This window comes from Patiria miniata, unplaced genomic scaffold, assembly GCF_015706575.1.
Source record: "Patiria miniata isolate m_02_andy unplaced genomic scaffold, ASM1570657v1 HiC_scaffold_1, whole genome shotgun sequence".
NCBI lineage: Eukaryota > Metazoa > Echinodermata > Asteroidea > Valvatida > Asterinidae > Patiria > Patiria miniata.
In genome coordinates this window covers 32,027,030-32,034,633 of record NW_024037047.1, presented here as the reverse complement: position 1 = coordinate 32,034,633, position 7,604 = coordinate 32,027,030, and positions in this window count along the sequence as shown.

The following is a 7,604-nucleotide window of genomic DNA, read 5'->3' as shown; positions in this document are numbered from 1 at the left end:
CGACAGTTTACCCATCCCTATTGGTCGAGGTTCTTTACGTGGTTTAAAACGCTGATAAAATGGCACTTTGTTTCAAACACTTTATTGGGCTTTCCCTTATAAATTATAAGATTTGCGCAACTTGCTTTTGAGGCAAGAAGCGAAATTGGTCCATGGAATATACAAATGCGGGTTACTTAACGGATTAAACATGCGAGGTTACTTTCTCTTATTTTCTCCAGGATTATTGTCGCTTTTTCTTATTAGAGAAGCCTCTAAAATTGTCATAGGCAGTACTTTCTGGTCAAAGTGGGTTTTTTTGGGGGGGGGGGGGGGGCAAAAAGAATTAAAATAAAATTTGCTTTAGAAACTGTGCGCTTTGGGGTATCTATCCGCCAAATTACTGGCCAAATTGAAGGTCGTGAATCGCGCCGGGCTGAACCGTGGGTTGAATCACGGTCTGCGCCGGTATGGGTACTTTGATTAGTTAAACCCGCTCATGATGCCGGTCACCTCCTAATTCAATTATCTTTGCTTAGGCATGTGCATTACTACCAATACGTTCGTATTTCATAAAAACCTAAACTATATAGAAACCATAGAAAATGAAATTAAATCATGTACAAAGAGTTCTGGCAACAATCTAGGAAATTATTAATATGCACGGACGGTAAAGTAAATCTGCTTCCTGAAATGAAGTATTGCCTGAAGAATAAAGAAATAAAAATGTCCAACTGTTTTTGTGATTTATAGACAGTCTGGATCTCCAGCTACTAGGCTTACAAATTGGAGCTGAACAGAGTGTAAACGTACCGAGCATACATGTTGTAATGAACTGTGATAACCTGGTTTATTCTCGATTTCTTGGCTCGGCACTGGAGAGCACTATTTATTCAACACTGCAATACTATGGTGGCCCTGAAGGGACATCGCATATCGCAAACGTGTGCGCATACGTATGCGATGTCGCGAAATTTATCGCGAATGTGTGCGCATACGTATGCGATGTCGCAAAATTTATCGCGAATATGTGCGCACACGTATGCGATGTCGCGAAATTTATCGCGAATATATGCGCACACGTATGTGATGTCGTGAAATTAATCGCGAATATGTGCGCACACGTATGCGATGTCGTGAAACAATTCGCCAATATGTGCGCACACGTATGCGAATTTGTTTGCAATGTCGTGAATTTTATTGCATACCTTGTCGCATACCTTTCAGTAAAATTCCTAATGAACTGGGGAGTTGTAGCAGCTAGTCTGGAATCTAGACGTACTGTTAGATATAAATAGGGTCTGACTAATAAACCTTCGCGCGCACGCTGTTCCTCGTGCAATCGTTACTACTAGTACTGTCGAGCGCAAGCTCGCTACTTGCGCAACTTTGAAATTTGCGCGCGCAAGTTTGAAACTTGCGCGCGCAAATTTCAAAGTTGCGCAAGTAGCAAGTTTCAAACTTGCGCGCGCAAATTTCAAAGTTGCGCAAGTAGCACGTTTGCGCTCGACAGTACAAGTAGTAACGATTGCACGAGGAACAGCGTGCGCGCGAAGGTCTATTAGTCAGACCCTATTTATATCTAACAGTACGTCTAGATTCCAGACTAGCTGCTACAACTCCCCTGTTCATTAGGAATTTTACTGAAAGGTATGCGACAAGGTATGCAATAAAATTCACGACATTGCAAACAAATTCGCATACGTGTGCGCACATATTCGCGAATTGTTTCACGACATCGCATACGTGTGCGCACATATTCGCGATTAATTTCACGACATCGCATACGTGTGCGCATATATTCGCGATAAATTTCGCGACATCGCATACGTGTGCGCACATATTCGCGATAAATTTTGCGACATCGCATACGTGTGCGCACACATTCGCGATAAATTTCGCGACATCGCATACGTATGCGCACACGTTTGCGATATGCGATGTCCCTTCAGGGCCACCATACAATACATACTACACAACTACAGCAATGCACGTACGTACTGTACGTGTACAGAGAGAAAATGTATACACCGCGTGTGTGAATGTAACAGAGTTCTGTACGCGGGTCAGGGGTCATGACAGTACAAAATAACAGTTAGTAGAGTAGCCAACCATGTCGATTGGCGGAATATTACACTCCTCCTCCCTATAATGAAACCTGTCCGATTAAAGCTTTAACTTATGCAAAGCAAGTTATGGATCAATTTCAAAATCTTTAACACAGCTGATTGTTATAGAAATCACTTTATCCAGGCCGAATCGAAAACTGTTATGTGTTTTTAAAAACTTTTGCAACTTACAACAAATAACAAACATGATAAACTTTTAAGTAAGTACAGGGGTGGACTACCCTGACTCGCAACCAACTGCACTGAGGATTATTCTGCCTCAGATGTGTGCAGCTGTACTTAACCTATGTGAACATGCAGATTGAGTGTTTTTGAATCCATAGCGGTCAGGTGCATTCCTGATGCGAGCTGGGTATTTCCTGTCAGCTGGTGGAACAGGTTGCAGTTCAGGTTCGGCCGGTGCTTGTGGTTCTGGTTCGGCCGGTGCTTGTGGTTCTGGCTGGTCGTTGGTTGCTGGAGGGATGATATTTTCCACGGGAGGTTGTTCTTGAAGTGGGATGGCGATAGCAGACCCAAAGTCAATGTCGTCGTCTGGGTTGTGCGACTCGTGATGCAGTTCATATGGTACGCTGTCTTGTTTGCGAAGATGATTCACATGTCGTTTGATCTCGCAACCATTGTGAACTAGACGGATTTTGTAGGAGACTGGACCAGCATAGCCTGCGATGGTGCCTGGTAGCCATGAGTAGCCAGTCTTAGTGAAGTTGCGAACTAGGACTGTGTCACCAATCTCAAACACACGTGTCTTGGCGTGCTTGTCGTGATGATGTTTTCTGTTTTTCCTGTTGTTTGATGACACGCTGCACTACGTCAGGGCGAAGCTGATCAAGGTGGGAGCGTAAGCGTCGACCCATCAGCATTTCCACGGGAGACAGACCTGTTGAAGTGTGCGGAGTAGTTCTGTAGTGAAACAGGAATCTTGCAACCTTAGTTTCAACTGTCCCTGTGTCCATTCGCTTCATAGCGTGCTGGAAGGTACGGACTGCACGCTCAGCTAATCCGTTTGAGGCTGGGTGATATGGCGAGGTGCGAATATGCAGGATACCATTCTTGGTCATGAATTCGCGAAACTCTGCGCTAGTGAATGGTGTGCCATTGTCAGACACAACTTTGTCTGGCAACCCATGAGTGGCAAAGGCTTGCCTAAGTTTCTCGATGGTCGCGTGTGTTGTGGCATTGTTCAGTGGGAAGACTTCCATCCACTTCGAATGCGAGTCCACTATGATGAGAAACATCTTGCCCAGGAAGAGGCGATACAAGGCAGCGAGCGTTGTTGAAAGCTGAGGCAAGAACTTACCATAGTAGATAAGCAGTCCAAGGTATGCTCTCAGTTCAGTCACATTTGTCGGTGCTGGTGCGTTGCGGATAGCGTTGACTTTATCTGCGGTTGGGTGCAGACCTTGAGCGTCGATAGTATGGCCCAAGTACACAACGGAAGGAGCCATGAATGTGCACTTGCTCAACTTGAGGCGAAGGCCAGCTTGTTCTAAGCGAGCCAGAACAGTTGATAGCGTAGCGAGATGAGACTGGTCATCGGTGCCTGTGATCAGAATATCATCCAGATACACAGTCACATGCGGTATGCCTTGCAGAATGTTCTCTATCGTACTCTGGAAAATCGCGGGAGCAGAGGCAACACCGAAGGGCAGGCGGGTGTAGGGGAATAGGCCGCGATGCGTGTTAATCACCACGTAGGTACGCGACTCCTCATCCAAAATCAGCTGCTGATATGCTTGAGACAGATCAAGCTTGGTGAATTTGGTTCCACCCGCGAGAGACGCGAACAAATCCTCAATCTTGGGTATTGGATATTTATCCAACTTCGCGACTTGATTCACTGTTAGGCCTAAAAAAAAAAAAGTTATGTTGGCATAACGGGCCAGAAAAAATAGGGTAGGTCGGTTGGTGTTTTTTTTTTTTTTTTTTTTTTTTTTTTTAAATCCCAGCAACGAAAATGACATTAAGCCGGTAGTAGTACACGATAACAAAAGAAAACAAGGCTACTATTTGTATACTTTTAAACTCTGAGTGACATTTATTTCACTTTTTATGTCTTTCTTTTATAGTTTCTTGTTTTTGTGCAAATAAAAACAAAACTGTCAGATCGAGGAAAATTTAAGGAAGGCATGGTTCAATCAAAGGTACATATCAAAAAGCGGAATCCAAAATCAGACAAAATGTTAGCCGTTTCATCTGCATCGACATCTTTATATGGACCCGATTCTTCCTTGAAGTTTGTATGTTTAGCACGGTGTAACCCGCTTGTACACCATCGGCACAGCTCTGGGCGATTACCCCCAGCTCTAGACTCAAATTTATCCGCATTAAACGGTCGAAAATGACCGAAGATCCCCATTTGCCCTTGATGGAAACACTGTACGCTTCGGTACCGGGCGCCATGATGCGACGGCGTACGCGCGTAACCACGGGCCGGGGGCCGGCGCGGCGCGGCCGGGTCGTGTCGGCCGCCGGGGTTACAGAATAGTTTACCATTTTTAGAATAAATATATATCAATTGTTATCGTGTAAAATAGTGGAAAATTAATTAAAATAATTTATATTATAATGAACTATTTTTTTTAACATGGAATAAATAGCGAAGTATTTTCAATAGTGTATGTAGCAGTTCGCGCCGTGCAACAGTCTAGGACGAGGCTATACATGTACTGTACATGTACATGTGCATCTATCATGCATGCATGGTGCATCGATCACCGCACGCGCACTGCCTGTAGGCTAGGCCTGCGCGATCTTCTGCATGTTCGTTGTGTCATGGAGAGGAAGGTGCAAAACATTGTGCACTCCAAAGTTCCACGCGCGCTATCGTCATACAATTGAGAAGAAACGGTCAGAAATGGTTTCAAAACGTATTTAAAATACATTTCTATAGATTTTAATTATATTTCTTCCCTTCAAAAAAAAATTAAAATATCCAGGGTCGGCCGCATTTTTAGGGTCGGTCGGGTTACGCCAACATAACACTTTTTTTTTTAGGCCTTAGCTTATAGTCCCCGCAGATTCTCACGGAAGACTTGTCTGACTTGAGGACTGGAACTATGGCTGCTGCCCTCTCGGAGAACTCAACCGGTTCGATGATTCCTGCAGCTTGCAGACGGTCAAGTTCATTGTCCACCAATGTTCGCATGGCGTAGGGTACTACGCGTGCTTTGCAGAATCGTTGTCGGACGTCCTTGTCGACGTAGATCTTGGCGGTTGTTCCCTTCAAAGTGCTCAACTCATCCTTAAATACTGCAGAATGAGTTTTGAGTACTTCCTCAACGCTTGTAGTCGTGTGCAGAACGTTGATTTGCTGCCAGTCAAGTTTAATTTCTTGAAGCCAGTTTCGTCCGAGAAGGCTTGGTCCATCGCCTTTAACAACGAGTAGCGGGAGGTTGAACATACTTGCGTTGTAGTCATCTTCCACATTGAAGTTTCCGAGAACTGAGACTTGTTCCCCGGTGTAGGTGCGGTGTTTAAGTTTTGTCTTTTGCAGGTTCGCGTTTGGCCACCGTGAATGTCTGTTCTGATACAAGCGAAAGCGCTGCTCCGGTGTCAACCTCCATGACGAGGTCGATGTTGTCAACAGACATGGTGACTTTGATTGCCTTCATGCCCGGGCGGTCAGTCGAACATCCGAAGAGCGAGTACACGGGTGTGTTCATGTCAAGATCAGACGCATTCTCATCACTTTCACTTTCAGTGAAATTACTGTCCACAGCGGCACTCATTTGCTTGACATGTGGTGTTTTTCCACTTTTTCCACTGCGACAGACACTCGCGATATGTCCTCGTTTTTGGCAGTTGAAACAAGTATTGTTCTTGAATCTGCACTTGTCGGAATGGTGGTTGTCTTTACCACAGCGTTAACAGGCTTTCTGCACATGCTGTTGCTTCTTACTTGCACTGAATACAGGTTTTCGTGCAACCGTTGGTTGGCTTTGCGACAGTTTGTTCAATGTTCGTTCACTATGGGTTTGCGTGGTCTGCAAATCTTTCACATTTTTGGCCGCTCTCTCCATGCTCAAGGCCGTTGCCAATGCTTTTTCAAGTGTCACAGTTTTTTTCAGCAAGAAGGCTACGTTGAATGCGGTCATTTCGGACACCGCAAACTAATCGATCCCGCAACATATCATCTAATGTGCCTCCATAGTTACAAAATTCTGCGAGAGAACGCAGAGCAGCGATATATTGGGCAACAGACTCACTCTCTTCACGTTATCTGCTGTTGAACTTGAATCGTTGAACGATTTCCGACAGTACTGGGTTGTGGTGTTGAGTCATACATTTGACCAGTTCGTCTTACGATTTTTCTCCAGGTTTAGCGGGGGCCACGAGATTGCGAAGCAACTTGTAGGCGTCGGGCCCAATCACAGTGAGAAGCACGGCTTGTTTTTTGCTGCAGTCGTGACATCGTTGGCGACAAAATAATGTCCCAATCTTTCGACGTACTGCAACCATTCCTCCTTTCCTTCGCGAAATTCCTCAATTTTACCGATCAAGGCAGCCATGGTAATCAACTATCCTCGTCGCCAATTTGTAATGAACTGTGATAACCTGGTTTATTCTCGATTTTTTGGCTTGGCACTGGAGAGCACTATTTATTCAACACTGCAATACACACTACACAACTACAGCAATGCACGTACGTGCACAAAGAGAAAATGTATATTTCAGCTCGTTTTGCGTATTTGCGTATTTTGCGGCGGATATATTATAACGTCAAAATCGCCTTAAGATTGGTTTATACTTCATGTAAATGCAAATGCGATGGTAATTTGACGTCAAGCCCGGTTCATACTTCATGCGAATGCGAATCGAACTCGATGTCATGAAACATTCGCTCCGAAATTTGCCGGAGTTGGAATAAGTTCAACTTTTACGAATACTTGCCATAACAGCACAAATTCGCGTTTGCTTTTGTTTTCGCACCGAGTACGAACCGGGCTTTACGAAGTATTCGCTGCGAAATTCGGCAGAGTTGAATGAAATGTGTGCAATTTTCGCAGCGCAAAAATTCCTCCTGACGTCACAAATTCGCGTGTGAAACGGCCATTATGTACCATGAACTGAATCCATCTCTAGTTGTTGTTGTTGTTGTTGTTGTTGTTGTTGTTGAAACATTTCTCGATGCAACAATTTCCACTCGCGGCTATGACCTATGGGTCTGTCGCAGAGACAGACCCAACACAACTGGAGGAGGGACTGTTATCTAGAGCTTGGAAGGAATTCCTATCTTCCATGACAGAGATCTTGATTTTGATCCCGAAGAAAACACGTGTTGTTTTCGGTGGCTCTTAGATCGCAGAAGGTCCTATTTGCCGCCATGTACAAACCACTAAGTGCCAATGGTGACATTATCAGCTAGACTCAACAATCTTGTCTATGCTATCCAAATTCAGTGCCCAATCAGCGGTTCTACTTCTACAGAAACCGCTGGTTGTAAAACTTTTGAGCTATGCAACTCTCTTGGACTGACTCAGATAGTCACTGAACCAA